Genomic DNA, 16,373 nt, shown 5'->3' on the forward strand with positions numbered 1-16,373 from the left:
TGTCACCCTCACCCCTGCCTTGTTTTGTGAGTTACAAAACAACTGTGGATACCTTGGTTTGGTCCTTATTTCATGCGCAGAGTAATTAATGAGACAATTAGGGTTTTCCCTCCCTCTGTGTTCCCTTTGTACCAAACAAATAGCCAAAAGGTAGCCTTTTTAATTGTACGTGGGTCAGGGATACAATTAAGATACGCAAGCCTCTTTGTGAAAAATAAAATGTTTCATTGTCTGTTGTTTTGACTGTTTTCATGTCTTAAAAGACAGACATCTGATTCAGCAGCGCCGGTGGACGGGCAATGTGACGATCAAACACGACAGATATTCAGTGCAGCGGAGATAAAAGTTGCCACGATCAAAAACAGCCGAGCTTAGAAACATTACCTGAAGTCTGCCAGGCCGCATTAATGAAGCTGAAGGAAAGCACCGGACAGATTCTTCAAAAAAAAAGATGGAACCTTTTACCGTTTTACACTGCCTTAATGATGTTGTCAGGATGTGACACACCTCACACACACGTTTGTGCAGTCGACTCGTTTCGCTTAACGTAAATTAAAAAGCAGCGTGACATTGTCTGGACTAACAAATGTCAAACTTTAGTTTTTGGTTGCTAATTAATGTTGTCATTTTCAGCCAAATGAGGAGCTCTGTGATGGTTATTAAGAGACCGAGAGGGGGGGGGGGGGGGGGTTTAAAATATTTATGGGTTATATAGCTTTTCTTTTTGATCAAGGGAAAGCAGGCTAATTTATTTGGAGGAGGAGCGGAGGGTATTTTGAGCATCTTTCCTCCACTGATTTCTTTTTCATTTCAGACTTCCCCTGAGCCGCACATAGCTGCTGGCAGACCCCTGTTCATTTAAAATACTGCGATAACAACTGTTCAGTGATTGGCTGGAGTACACAATACATAAACAGGACGTTTGCCAGGGAGTTTAGTTAATATTGTGAAAATCCTGTGTTCCAGTTACTGTGTCCGTCTGCTCTTTGGTGCTGAACGTTTAATGTACACAGGGTCTGAAAACATCTGTCTGCTGCAGCCCAAAGCAGCGATAATGAGAGTGGTGAACCGAAACAGTAACGTCCCGGGTCGGACAGAGAAACAGTAACTTGAAACTCACTATCAAGCTCTGTTCAGCTGATAATTCACTTTAGATTAAAAAAAAAAAGTGTAATCTTTTACATTCATGTCACATTATTAGGGGACACATTATTATTACTAAGGGAAACACTGATTTCTATTATAAAATAAAATATAATAAAATAATATATAATTAAAGCAATTTAACAGTTACATTATTTCACGCAATTAGAGGACAACATGTTGCATTTTTTTTAAATGTCAAAAGCAGTGTCCGTGGGGAATTTGAACAAAGCTGTTGAGTACACTACTGAGAGGCAAACTTGGTTGAGTATTAGAGGAAAGGGCAAATATCTTTATCGACTGTCATCTTTATGTAAAGGTTGCACACAATTCAGCAAAGAAAACCTCACAGTTAGCGGAGTTTTCCTTTTTTACACCGAGTCCAAAAGGAGACACTTAAAGCACAGAAATAAATGTAACTACAACTCGTGTTTTTTGTTTTTTTAAAGTGACGTTATTAGGTTTTTGCAGTTTTGCTGTCGTTATTTCCATAAACGACTTCTTTTCGAGGGGCGCCATTGTTGTAACTTCCAAACTGCAAAGCAGACTACCGGGTAGCTTGTAAAACTGCGGTTTAAAAGAAGCGTACACACACTCACACATTCACTGTCTATTCCCCTGACTACAATATGGTAGGTGCCGATGTCATTAGTGAATCTCCCACCACACCTCCACGTCTCTCATTAATCTCTCATGAGTGATTAGGCTGCTGAGACGCACGGAGCCGCGGGAGGCGTGAAGCCGGGTGTGAAACTGTTGTCATCTCATATGTTATCGCACTCCGGAGACCGGGGGGATTAAACCAAGCCGGGCACAGCCCATTGGCAGCTAATCATGCCGCTAATGATAAGTGAAATATTCCAATGCCTCTCATCACAATGGCGTCCCAAGGTCAAGATCTCACACAAGATGGGCAACATGCGCGAGCAGGGGCTCCTGCAGTTGTTAACACCGCGTTGCGTAAACTCCACGGCCTGAGCGAAGCGTTCTGAATGCGACACTTGGTGGCTGATTAGAGCAAAAGCGTCAGGGCGGCCTCCGACTGTGACGCTCCAGACGAGAAGTGATCTAAAGAGGTCTCGTCAGAAGACGTCACGCTGCCCCCCCCCCGTCGCCGGGCCGGATGCTTGTCGCATCGGTGCAGCGCCGTATTAGAAATATAAAATATGTTCCCTGCAGAGATCACCGCGAGAGAGTGATCCATGTTTCCTTGAGAAAAAAAAGAGGAAAAAAGGGTACAGTAACAAATGCGAGCATCTGCATTACTCAGCCTAGGCAGACCAGGGGAAAATCAAATGTCAGCAGCCATTAAGAGTGAAGCATTCCTTTTACAGGGCCGTGCAATCACTATACGATGTCTTGCAGACACGTTCCGTTTTGACATTTTGTGATTGGTTACACACGTTTCCTGATTGTGAGTAAGTGTGAAATGCTTGCAGTTCGAAGGAACTTTTGGGCTATTAGTAAATGCTACAAAACAGTATTTGCTAAAGAGTATTTATGGCCACAGTACAGATGCGAACTGACAACCCACTGGTGTAACTCACCAATACACTCAGTTGCAATTTGATCCTGAAATCCGAAACGACCATAAAGTTTAACCAGCAACCCCCGTTTAACACAGTTAAGTTGAAGAGAAGCTCCGTTTGTGTGCGATTGACTAAATATTTAGTGTCATCTAATGCTTGATTACTTAAAACGGTAAATGATCCAAACAGGAGGAATGCGCTGTGCTCACTAGGAGAAAAAAAAAACATGAATCGAGGGATATGAAATCACATGAGAATTGACTTTGATAGCTCGTCTAGGCTGAACTAAACATCTCAATTACCCCCAGGGGGTTAAAATAACACCAGGGTAAGGAGATGTGGCAGATACAATATTTGAGTAGTGAAAAAAAAAAAAAAAACGACCTGCAAAGCTATATTTGATTACATACTTCATAGAACACAAAGACACGCACAATCTGGGCTACCGTAATGCCTGCTGCTGCCAGCGCGCCGCACCATTACAATCATCAGCCACATATGGAGCTGCTGTCCCGCCTGTGGGGAATAGGGTTGCAGAGCGAGCAGACAGGATGAAACCGAAAGGACCTCACTACTCAAGAGGTGATGAATGCTCCGCTGCTCACGGTGCCTCCCGTAGTGCATCTGTGAGAGCAGATGAATGGGGAGGAGAGGGCTGATGAATTGGGTCACATGAACGTAGCGTTTCTGTGTAATGCGGTGAAAACGCTGGAGGAGTGCAGTTGGGTGGCTGCACGTGCCTACAACTGGGGCAGAGCAGCTCCGACTTGACACGACTTCTTATTTTGCTCTGGCTCCTCCGGCCTTATTGAAAAGTTAGGCTTTTAATTTGAGAAGGAAAAAAAAACCCACAATTTGCTTTTTCCATGTCTTGAACTCCTGCTGTTAACAGCTGATAGAAGATTCCACCGTGACTATAATTACATTATTTTTTAAATCGCTCAATTGAGCAGCGACATGTTTCTGGAAAATTCAACATTGACTCATAAAAAGTCATTTATTCCCTCGGCAAACTGTGGGAGGCTCTAAACAATGATTATCACCAAAATGATTGTTCCCGTTTTACAGATGATGTCGTGGTATGTGTCCCTACTTGTAAATATCTCTCATACACGTTAACTGTGTGGGATGAAAATCTCCTTTTTCACTAAAATATACGGTGAATTCTCAACGCAATCAAATCATTATTTTCTTGCTCAAGCTCCCGAGATTAAGTGTGATATGTGACTCACCTTTCACGTTGTGTCGAGGAATTTTATGTCCAAATTCACGTGTGGATTGAATGAATCAGCAGAGGCATTCACCTCATCAAATACAGTGACACCTATTCTTCTAGTTTTTGGAATTTGTTGAATCAAAAGTCTGTATGTTTTGTTTTGTCTTTGCTTTTTTATATGGAGTCATGTGTCTGGAAATAAAACTGCACATGTATGCCAACTTACATGTATTTGTGTGTATGTTTGTGTGTATATACACACATATATATACACACACACACATTATATATATAGTCCATTGTCCTTCTCTTTAAGACTGCTCTCTGCTCTAATCTAATTTAATTAATTTAGGCTGGAGGAACAGTTTGATTGGGCGGTGGGGGCACAGAGGATGGGGTGAAGGGGTCCTTAAGCTTGGCACAGATAAGAAGACAAACTAGATCTGAGGGCGGATAGATCTTGTCGGCAGCACACGCCGCCTCTTGGCAAGCGAGGCAAAGTCGATATTGAGCGGGGGGGGGGCCTTTCTTACCTCCTTAGATTTACAGTATCTAGAGCTCCACAGCCTCATACTTCAGTAGATGGATGAGCATTTCATACGCAGCCAACTGGCACGACGTGAGTTGAGCTCAAGGTCACTGCGGCCTCGGTTCTAGCTCGGACGCCGGGGCGGGCCGGAGACAGAGCCGCTAAATCTCTACCGCCCGACTTGTTTGAAAAAAACGGCGCAAGGACGAAAAAGCAGCAGACTGTTGCGCAGTGCTGGTCCCGCACTCGGTGCAACAGCCGCGCGCGGTGCCAGAGACAGTGGAGAGTACAGTAGCAGGCCGTGCATGCGCACTGACTGCCGCAGAACCTGGAGGCATATGGCAGGGAGCCCCATGCCTCCCGGCTAATTGAGTCCTAATGAATCACTGGTTTGGCGTGCTACATGTCCCTGGTGGCGGCTGGTGTCATTGATGCATTGAGGATGCTCGGTCCTCTGGAAGTGAAACGGGCAGTGACGGCTGAACGCGGGAGGCGGGCCGGCGCTGCTGGTTTCATGGTGAACACCTCTTCACGGGGGGGGGGGGGGAGGGGGGGGGGGGGACAGGTCAGAGCACAAAGATTACCAGCTACCCGGCTGCACACAATGGGAATAATTGTTTGACGGCTTGACAATTCAATGGCCCATTGGGTTGCAGTAGCACTGCGTATAGTGACGGGGCCGCGGCCTCATCCACTCCACAGCGTCACTACGATAACAGGAAACCACTTCAGAATTTATATATATATATATATATATACCTATAATTCACTAAATAGGTATGAATTGATGGAAACATTTATTTGGATTTGACTGACATAATGAACATTTTTTTTTCAGATAAATTACCCCCTTTTACTCATTCCTTTTCATAAATTCAACATATAATTCAAAAATATTACCTGAAGTCTTCTCTGATAGGGTTCAGGTCCCACTCAAAAAATGGGTATCGGAAAGAACATGAATTCATATGTTACAAGATACGAATGGAAATAAACTTCCAATTTACACCCATAATGTAATGTAAAGAAAGGTAGTTTAATATGTAAGATAATATCTTGTATTCCGTGGAGGCTGAAATCATTCTTAAAAGTGTGGGCTTATTTCCAATGCTATCACTGAAACAAGTCCAGCTTAAACATATTGGAAATGAAATGCTCTTTCCAATTTCAGGTTTTATATTTTGCACAAATAACTTATAGTAGTTTCCATTATTCTGCTGTGTTTGTTTGAGGTCTGTCCAAACTTAGAAAGCCTTGTCCTTTGCAGGATGATTCCCTTGGAAGATGTTTGCGTACGATGTGAACATTGTCTCGCTATCTGGCATAAAGTCATTTGAGTCATAACGTTACACTGAATATGGAGCTGGTGGAAATGGACAGCATAGCTTAGCATGTGGACTGGAAGCAGGAGGAAACAGCAAGCCTTGACTCTTCATCAAACTCGTGACAAGACAATGAATATAATAAATTCTGCCAAATGTCAAACTTTGTCCCTTCAACTTCCTGTGAGGGAGATCTGTTTCTTTTCTTTGGCTACTTTTACAGATTGTAGTTTTTGATGTGTGGTTGCCGCCGCTATCCTGTCGCACACACAGATACAGATGCACCTGTCATGTAGATTTGACCCCCCGATGGAGCACGCGCACTATTCAGCGTCCCGCATGCGCCGCTATCTGAGCAATCTTCTGCCCTTTGTTCAACCGAGGCGACCAGGATCACCTCTGACCTGCCCCCGCCAAAGGCCACATCTTCATGAACGAGTAAAAGCGGGCGCCGTCTCGCGCACTGGGTAAAATTATACTTTTATGAAAAATTTAAGCCACTCTAGCAAGCTGGTGTCTGCGTTAGCAAAGTTGGTTAGATGCATTATCTCAGAGCACTCGGGAAATCTTAAGGGAGTTCAACTTGAGGCATTGCTGCTACAATATGAAGACAAAGAACACATGTGATATTACAGCAGGCTTTCAGCTAAACAAAAGCCAAGGGAGTAACACTAAGGAGAAGAAGAAGAAAAAAAAGCAAGACCACAATGTCAGGCTGCAAGTCAACAACCAGCCCAAATGTTGTCCCTGCTTTGTTGTAATTGTGCTGGGATAACATGCAAAAAGTAACCAAACCATTCCATTCTGAAATAATTGCAAAAGGGGGAAAGGCATTATGGTCTTAATCGGATAAGATATAGCTCACATATCCACGCGCTGCTTTTGCTGTCAGGAGCTAAATTAAGTGTCTGGATTCCACTGGGAGACCCAACAAAGAAGCCTTTACTGGAGAACTTAATGCTCTCTAGTGTTTTGTTCAGCTCCATCTTAAGCCCCAAAACTCACACTGGGCTGCAGAAAACTGTCTTGGGATGACAACTGGAAATTGTACAGCATGTGTGTGTGTGTGTGTGTGTGTGTGTGTGTGTGTGTGTGTGTGTGTGTGTGTGTGTGTGTGTGTGTGTGTGAGAGAGAATGTGTGTGTGCATAACACATAGGTCCTACAATCAAGCCAGTGAGTGCAGCTTAGGATCCGTTGCGGAACATCCTCTATAAGGAGATTACTATAGGCAGTTTGGTCGATTGGCAGAAGTCGCCAATGAACTTCGGCACCAGTGTCAAAACACCGATGCCGACCTCTGCTCACATCCCGCCCCGGGCCGCGTCACAAACACGTCTTCGTGGTCGTTGGAGCCAACAAGATAAAGGCCAGTGGATTATTTTACCAGCAGCTTGTTTTATAGCCACTAGCTGTTTTGTTACTACTTTCCATGGCAATATTCAAGGCCATTTTCCATCTAGGCCTGCTCTTGCATGAGCACCCAAGCAGCACATAAAGGGCATCATGATGGACATATGGTCCATTTCTGAATTGCACATTTGAACTGGTCATATTGGCTCATTCTCAGCTTTAACCAGGGGGGATATGAATTTTGAAAGGTTAAAAATCATTGAAAGACATGGAAGGACCGGGTTAAACACTCGACCAGTAGCCACTCCTGAAAGATTACATCAGAAATTGCTCAAAATGATTCTTATTATTAGAAATATTTTTACAAAATATACCCTTTACGGGGAAGAGGGGGGAGGTGTGTAGAATTGAAAAAAAATTATTTGAATGAGACATAGAAATGAGTTGTGAATACTTAAGTGATGATTGTCTCGTCTTATAAAGCCACTGAAATCCACCTCACGTTTCAGCCGCTGCGCGCTCTGGCGCATTCAAGACGCCCTCCGCCGCAAACGGTTGCGCAATTAGCGCGATTGTTTATGTCCCCAAAGTGACCCAGTGGACGAGAACGATGACCAACAGGGCTCGCACTCGATCGGCCACCGGCGTGTGCTGGTTTGAGGCAGGCTTGGGTTCTCCCGTCCGGCAGCCCATCCACAGGTACTCTCCTCCTCCCCCCCCCTCCCCGCCCCGCACACACACACACACACCTCCCCACACTGCAGCCCGCTGGGCATTTCCCCAACAGTTCCTGTGCGCCGATCGATACATGTAGCAACACACGCGTCATCATTCACTCATTCACTCAGCATCAGAGCCGACCAACGCGCAGTCCTTTGAAGATGACTTACTGCTGTTGCAGCAGGACGTCTCTTCATTTGAATATTTGCGGAGCGGGTGGGGGGGCGGCAGGGGGGTGTGAAGGAGGAGGAGGAGGAGGAGGAGGGGGAGTGGGGGTAACGGACGAGGCAGTAAGAAAAAAAAAAAAAAGAAGCTTGCCCTGCTTGATCCTACAAAGCAACATTACATACACATGGGAGTCGTGCGCGTTGTAATCAATTCAAAACGTGATGTCCATTTCAAATCAGTGCGCAATGCAATGCGGGACAGCGCTGCTTGTTTGACAGGCGACCGGCGTTCTGCGCTTTAAAAGGGACCCCGCGTTCAAAAGCCCACGAGCCCTCATCGATGGTCTTCCTCGCGAGCTCCTTCTTTCGATCACATCGGTTTCGATTCCTTTTTTACCACACATGTGACTGTTTCCCGGTCATCCGTGGCGGACTGTTCCGCAACCCCCCTTTTTTCGCATCCCGTCCATAAATCTTGACTGGTGGCCTCGCATCCTTAGAATCAGTCGCTTCACAGTTTCACAGTTTTAAACTCGTGACTGAGATGACACTCACCTTTTCTCAGTGGATGTTTTTCTCTGGAGTGTCCCATTTATCCGTTTTAATCCACATCTGTGTCCCCTTCATTTGAGCGCTCTATTTCCCCCCCCAATGAGCGAGAGATACGGGGAGAGGGAGAGAGAGAGAGAGAGGGGGAGAGAGAGATGGAGAGAGCTTGTTTAAGAAAATCCATTTGTTAATTCCATTTTTCCAAGGTGAAATCAAATTGCCTCGTCCTCAAAATTCTTCCATAATTCTAAGATCCCGTAAAGCTCGATCTTTTTTTCTTTCTTTCTCTCCCCAGCTCCGAAGTTGCCTGGTTACCCCCGTCTCTCATTCATGGAGGCTGAGGGCTGCGTACAGCGGCCAATCATAGCAGCAGCCGGAGAGATTAACTATTTCTTGGCTCCACTATTCTAGACTCGGGCGAAAATGAGGAGAGTGGGCGGGGAAACTGGGCCCCCGGTGACAGAAAAAAAGAGAAATTAAAATGCATAGAGAATAATGTGGAGAGAGAAAGAGGAGGGAGGGAGGGAGGGAGGGAGGGGGGGGATCCGTTAAGAGGAGAATGCGTGGAAGGGAGGGGGGACGGAGGGGATTAAACATTTTTGAAAAATAAAGGCTTGCAGAGAGGAGGAGGGACCAGTTGCCACTTCTCACTACAACAAAGATGCAAGTGACTGATATTCCAGCCTTGAAGGCTGTTATGCAAACTGCAGTGGAGCAGTCCTCCATTGCTTCTCCTGCAGAGGACAATAGGTCCTAAAGGTGCACGGATCAGTCTTATTTCTGAAAATTCCCAAAATGCAATCCATCAGGGTAATTGATCCCCTTTAACCAGCCATCCGTCAAATCAATGCTACCACCCCCCTCCTCCTCCTCCCCCTCCCCCTCCCCCCTGTCCCACTCCAGGCGCTTCATCATAGGCTATATTGATTTCAATTTCCCCCCTCCAGCCGGGGTGAAAGGTGTAGGGGAGCGAGCCAGCTTCAATCACTGGTACGCGGCACGTGTGGTGTAATGGCCCCCCACCTAGAGGAGGGCTACTACATCCAGGTCAACCACCCAGCTCCCCCCACCCTCTTAGAAATATACTGCACGGCCTTGACCTTTGTGAATGGATGCCGCCTGCACACCAGTGGCTTCAGACTGGCCCCCATGGGGGGTGTCATGAAGAAGTGCTGGTGCATTATGGGGGGAACAGTCGGGGGTCCTGACAGCGAAACAACAAGCTAAGAGACAGGACCCAATATGAAGAGGAGGAGGAGGAGGAGGAGGGGGGGGGACATTCCAGCAGATAAAAGGAACCATGACATATTTTTTGTTAGATCTTAAATGTCGGCGTTCCCGGTCTTCGAAAGCCTTGTTTTACATTCCACACAACAAAAAAGGAGTCTAAACGCGCTTCACACGGCATCAAAAAGCAAAAAAAAGTTTTCCTTTTCATTTCTGTTGTTGTGTTTCAGCTGCTGAGTGTGATTGATGCGTCGCTGGCTTCACTCCATCCCGCAGATTACAAATGAAAACAACAGTGTTGGGGTCCTCCCTCCCCCAATGCCGGACGAGAGCAGGGTGTGTACAGTTGTGTGTGCAGAACACACACACACACACACACACGGCAGAACAACACACACTCCCACATACACTTAAGCGGTTGATTGACGTGTAGCTCTTGGCTCGAGCACAGCTTAATCCTGCTGTTTTCACAGATGGACTCAGTCGCCCTCTTTTTGTCTGGTGTCACCAGTAAAGGCATGTTATACATACATACACACACACACACACACACACACACACACACACACACATATAAGTGCAGTACCATGTACTTTTGTTTACTGGGGAGGGAGGCTGCTGTGTGGCTCTAATCCCCACTGTAACCCACCCTCTGTTTAGCAGCCACCAATGCTACCGTGTGCGCGCACACACACACACACACACACACACACACACACAGGACGCAGACACACAAACACACAAACTCTTTGGTCATTAAAAAAAACAAAGGAGGTCAGTATCAGGCAGCTGGGTGCGGTGAAGCGAGCGCTAATCCTCATTTTTAAGGCCCACAGACAAAAAGAAGCTTCACAGATGAAATGTTTCATGAGTTACACATGAACACATTGCTCTTTTGCCACCTTGTTCATCCATCCATCCTCCTCTACAGTAACAAAAACAATGCTGTTATTCAGGCTCTTCGGCGTTTTGGCAGATTATTAGCACAAATCAAGAGGGGGAAGATTAGATTTTTCCCCCCCTTCCCTAATCGTATTCCACTTCTGCAAAGGCTTTGATTTCCATGTAGATGGAGCCATGTTGATAACGGCGGGGAACTGCCCCGGAGAAATGAGGCAGAGCGATAAGATAAGGCGTGCAGATCCCCAGCCAGACAAAAAAGACAAAGAGGGGAGTCATCACCCCACATAGCGGTTAATCTCCATTCAATCCGGAGATTACCGCAGTCAAAAATCTCACCGCTGCATCCCAGCAAATGATTAGTCATCTCCCAGAGGAGAGGTGGTCAACCGATGCCCCCCCCCCCCCCCCCACCGACCCAAGCTAAACCAAAGATTGAAAGCTGATCAATAACAGTTCCAGGTTACAATGACGTAGCATCGGCTCCAGCATCACAACACAACACGTTCTTCAATAGCGGGAAAAACAGGGTTTTTGAACACCCAATGACTTGCGACAGTGTTCCTCTGGAGTGAAGCTCACTAAAGACTTGTGACCACTGATCAGACCGCTCAGCTGTGTGTTGTGACGTAAAACGACCACAAAACGAGCCCGCTCCCCCAGGAGAGAGGGCTGTTTTCTCCGTATCGTGCTCAGCCGACAGCGAGCGCCATGCTAATGAGCCCTTTTAATTAAGTCCAATCGTATTGTCGTATCAGTGGGTGCGATCAGCATTCAGGGAGGAACAGCGGGGCGAAGCCTGACATCGATAAATGACACGTGACCCTTGCCCCCCGCCCCCCTCCCTCCATCCCCCTATCCCTGTTTCAGAAAAGTTCCTCCTCCCTTATCAATCTCATCCAGGCTTCTTCATTTCCTGCAAGCGTGGCTAATCATAATGCAGTCTGACAGCAGTCGGTCTGGAGGCCGCCGTCCTCAGGGGGCAGAGCGCCGCGCACCTGTGGCAAAGCAATACACCCACTTCCATGTAGCGAGATAAGCAACTCGTACGAGCTAACCGCTGGGTCATCCACACACACACACACACACACACACACACACACACACACACACACACACACACACACACACACACACACACACACACACACACACACACACGTGTGCCGTGGTAACAGCTAGTAGCAGCATCACTACTAAATAGTCAATGTTTTCATTGTGTCAATTTATATTTGATGTAATGATAGGAAAAGGGACATAGACACTGCTTTTGGCAACTGGGTTTTTCGACAACAACAAAAAAAAAGAGCGATACAAAAATAATAATGCTAAGGACGGTGACGGAGGGAAAAGAGGTCAAGTTGCACTTGGCTGCGAAAATGATTGTGGGGCACGATGCTCACTGTGGAATTAAAATGAGTATTTGCGTTGGGCCACACATTAAGCTTTGTGAGTTATGCTCTCTGCCACTGTTGTATCTCATCGCAGTCTGAAAGCCAAGCTCATTAATCTCATGTAGCCAGTACAGCTGTCTTGCCAAGGTCAAAAAGGTCTGGAGAAAATCTTGCTCATAAAACATCATATAATTAGAACGCAGCCACTCTACTTTCTTTGGAAATACTGCATATAATATAAATCATATTTGTGAAAATGGGCCCTTATGCTTTACTTACAGTTTGGTTAGAGGGAAATTCAAGACTGCCCTGTCAGTCCAAATCATCAGCAGTGACGTTTCTCAAATAATGCAACATTCATGCAATATGCCAACTTTGCGGTCCCCCGGTAGGTTAATAGGGTTGTCAAATCTAAGCGAGGCGTCGGAGATTCAAACGGCTGGAGCTCAAATTCTATAAAATCACCCGGGATATAAAGCACTGTTTCTTTTTGTAGGGAAAAGGCAAAGTACTACATCCATCTGCTCAGTCTTTTTTAATTAGAAGCACTAACACAAAGTGGGCACATAAGGCATCTGTACACGTTATGGATGCTGTACAGTTATCTCATGCCAGCTATGAACATGATTATTGTGACTGCGACTGAGGGAGGGGAGCACGGTCGTTCCCCAGCCAGAGGGTTGGCGGTTTGACCCCAGGCCCGACTTACCCGCATGTCAATGTGCCCTTGGGCAAGACACTTAACCCAACATTGCTCCTGTAGCTGCAAGTACAGTGTGCGAATGTGGCAGGTGGCACTGTGTAGAGTAGCTCTTGTCATCAGTGAATGAACGGGTGTGAATGGGTGAGTGATGTCATGTAGCGTTAAAGTGCTTTGAGTGGGCAGAAGACTAGAAAAGCGCTGCACAAGTACAGTCCGTCTACCATTATTTTGATAAACATCATGGGCCATTTGCATCTTTTTTTCCCCCTCCTGCATTCATTGGGTTGTATTCTTATTTTCATGCATATTTGCAGCATTTCACACAATTAATGTACTGTTTTTCTTGTGTTGATGGGCCCCGGACATTGCAGACGGCATGCTGTGTGTTCACACTAAAACTATTTCAAGTATTGCGTGTCTTTTTTACTTCCTAACTTATCTTGTAAACCGACTAATGGGCCGGTCCCCCGTCTCCGGATGCGTGAGTCTTAACGCTCTGCTACATGTGTGAAAACAGTGAGCTGACACTGTCTTTGGCCAACTGGCTGCTCCAAGCAGCTTCTGCAGGGTGCCATGGAAACACACGGCACCCTGCTCATGTCCGGTTTGTCAAAGAGACCCTTTATTTCAGCGAGTGCTCGGAGTATTTAGAAACCCCATCACACACAAGCACGTATTGTGCGCGCTTTTACCCACCCACACATCACTGTGATCAAATTGTCACAGGGCCCCCGATGACAAAGACGATGTGACAGTATGTGATTTATTGTGTCAAGGAAAGAAAGTAAAAGAGGCTAATTGGGGGGTAAGTGGAAGAAACAAAGTTTGCAGGTGTCAGCGTAACTTTGTCTGCCGTCACAAGACTATGATGAATTTATTCGTGGGTGGGTGACGCTGCCAAGTCAAGGACAAACACCATATAATTACCCCGTGAATTTAGGAAGTGATTAATTCTAAATTCCAACTATTTAATTAAAATATGCAAATAGACAGGCATCAACTTAACATGTGACTTTGCAGAGCAACAGAAGTTTGATGGGAGTCACTTGCAAACATTAGCAGCCTAAAATGATGAACCACACACACACACACACACACACACACACACACACACACACACACACACACACACACACACACACACACACACACACAAACTGCATCTGTTGCCATTGCACATTTACACCATTGCGCATCACTGATTTACTGAGCACATTTGGGTCCAACAGTGGTGACTCAAGCAAGCTGACTCCTTCAAAGCAAAAGAAGAGTTGGAGAGCCATTACACATATAATTGGATTTCATTTCAACCATGCGAGTGGAAAAAAGACTTGTCAACACCCTTGAGAAAATGGAGCCAAAAAATACAATCATTGTATTTACTGCTCTGCATAGAGGGGGAGTGTTTGTGTATATGTGTGGATGAGTTTCACACAGCCGGCCCCTGCGTGTGTATGACTGTGTTTTTTAGCGAATCGAAGGTGGGTGTGTGTTGCACATCCCAATGCGTAAGATCCTAAGAACACTCACACACACACACACACACACACGTGTCAAAGGAAATCAGAGAAAGAGAGAGCAATGAGTTTCTCTGAGGCTCTTTAAAGCGACGACAGTAAATGCAGATACATCCCCATATCGTTATCATATAAGAATGAGAAAAATGGGAAATGTCACTTTGGGAAAATGGGAAATATTCAAATGTGCACCACAAGAAAGCAATAGGGAGGAAACATATAATATAGGAGATAAAATAAATGAAAAACACAAGTTGCCACATACAATGCTTTTCATTATTTAACCACAAATGTCATGAATGTATTCCCTGTATTTTCAACATGTCGAATAGTTTTTACTATATATATATATATATATATATAAAATATAATATATTTTGCTTGTTTCCAATTTTGCATCTATCTTGACATCTATGCACCAGTCATAATTGAAGAAAATCACAGGTGAAAAACCTTCACAAACAAGTCAAATGTTCTAATTTCTTGCCATGCAGGTTCAACCCCCCCCCCTTTCCCCAACGTGTTAAGACTCGATTCTAGATAAACGAGATGGGTGCATCTCGCAGCGGGGCACCCAGATGCCACGTCGTTCTCTCAGGGCCGCGTCAGGAAAGTGGAGCTTCCGCGCGGGGGAGCCGAGGGAGGGGGGAGCCTGGGAGCGTTTGATTTGCCATCGAGCGCATCCGAATGCCTTCAGACCTTCCCTTCACAGCCCTGACAGGCAACACCTACATACACGTCTCTGCATCATCACACTCCCGTGCACATTCGGGCAGATGGGTGCAGCTGCACACCTCTCTGTGTCTAACTGACATATATATTTAACCACCCAAACGTATTCTACATGACACGCACGCACGCAAGATGCAAATCGAGGCACACTGACACACTCTCTGTTCCACGCGAGCAGGGCTGGCCCCGAGACGTTCACCCAGAGATGGAGTGTAACTGCTACAGGTCCAGATGGGAGGCTTTGATCATCATGCAGGAGCAAGATCCCCCCCCCACAAATGTTGACTATGGGTTATTTAGAGGCTGGGGGCTTTGGACAACCGTACACCGAGTCTGCTTCTCTGGCGTCTACAGTCCGGGCTTCCCCCCCCCCCCCCAACGTATCAACATCTTCATCCTAAATGCGCCAACCTATTGTTTGGAGAGTTTATTTTTATCCGGCAGAATACGAAGCTTAGCAATACACAGAAATGATAATAAGGCTCCTCTTCTGGTGTTTTGAGGCTCTGACCCAGTTTTGATTTGTTCCACAGGGGGCGTTAACTGTGATACATCGCTTCAGAACTCAACTCCAAACTGTGAATCCCTTCAATAATTACAGAAAGAAAACTTTCTCTGCACAAACAAGGGATGTTTGATGGTGGATTGTTGAACGTCAGCTGAGCCGGGGGCCGGCCGAGTGAAATATCTGCAGCCTGCTTGGAAATGGAAGTGATTGCGGGCGTACGAGGAACCAAGACGCTACACGTGTGCGAGTGTCTTTGAAGCAGGAGGGGAGAGATATGAGATCTGTGGGAAGCAGGGGAGTAACAGAAAGGTAGACGACAACGAAAGCAAATACGAGATAGTAGATGGGAGAAAAAAAAAAAAGCCAGATGGATGTCTGGCCATTCTGCTCACTGCCATCCCGCCACATGTACCGTAGCGTGTCGCCATAACCCGCCCGAAGAAGAACGAGGCAGATGCGTAATGGCGTAGGAGAAGAACTCAAATGTCAAGTCGGTAATGGGCAGCCTGTTATATTAATCCCAGTCAGGGGCCTCCTTAAGACTTCAACATCCTTTGGGGGAGGGCGTCATAAAAAAAAATAACGCAGTAAAAGAGGGCCGTGTAGCAATGCAGCATGAAAAATGCCCCTCCATCTGCGGTGACTCAGCCGGTGAAGCCAAGGTAAAGAGGAATGCGTTTGCCCTCTCCCTTTCTCCTCTCATCTCTCTGTGTCTGTCTCTCCGTCTCGCTGCCCACACACACACACACACACACACACGCGTGTGTATATGCAGGCGGAAAGGGAGACACTTGTTTAAGCACATTATCGAGGATGTCTTGCATTCATCGGGTCTTGTGACATACAATTTCAGCCATTGTCTTCAA

The 16,373-nt window shown here is 46.1% G+C and overlaps 1 protein-coding gene across 1 annotated transcript in view; it reads right to left on the reverse strand.

The window, feature by feature from the left end:
- LOC119209550 (uncharacterized) overlaps positions 1 to 8,810 on the reverse strand; it is a 44,625-nt gene extending 35,815 nt beyond the window's left edge. The window contains exon 1 of the mRNA XM_062557854.1: positions 8,533 to 8,810. The gene's annotated coding sequence lies outside the window, so the exon portion shown is untranslated. The remainder of the gene's footprint in view (positions 1 to 8,532) is intronic.
- Between the last annotated feature and the right edge of the window lie 7,563 nt (positions 8,811 to 16,373).

Source organism: Pungitius pungitius, chromosome 15 (assembly GCF_949316345.1).
Source record: "Pungitius pungitius chromosome 15, fPunPun2.1, whole genome shotgun sequence".
In the NCBI taxonomy this organism is placed as follows: Eukaryota; Metazoa; Chordata; class Actinopteri; order Perciformes; family Gasterosteidae; genus Pungitius; species Pungitius pungitius.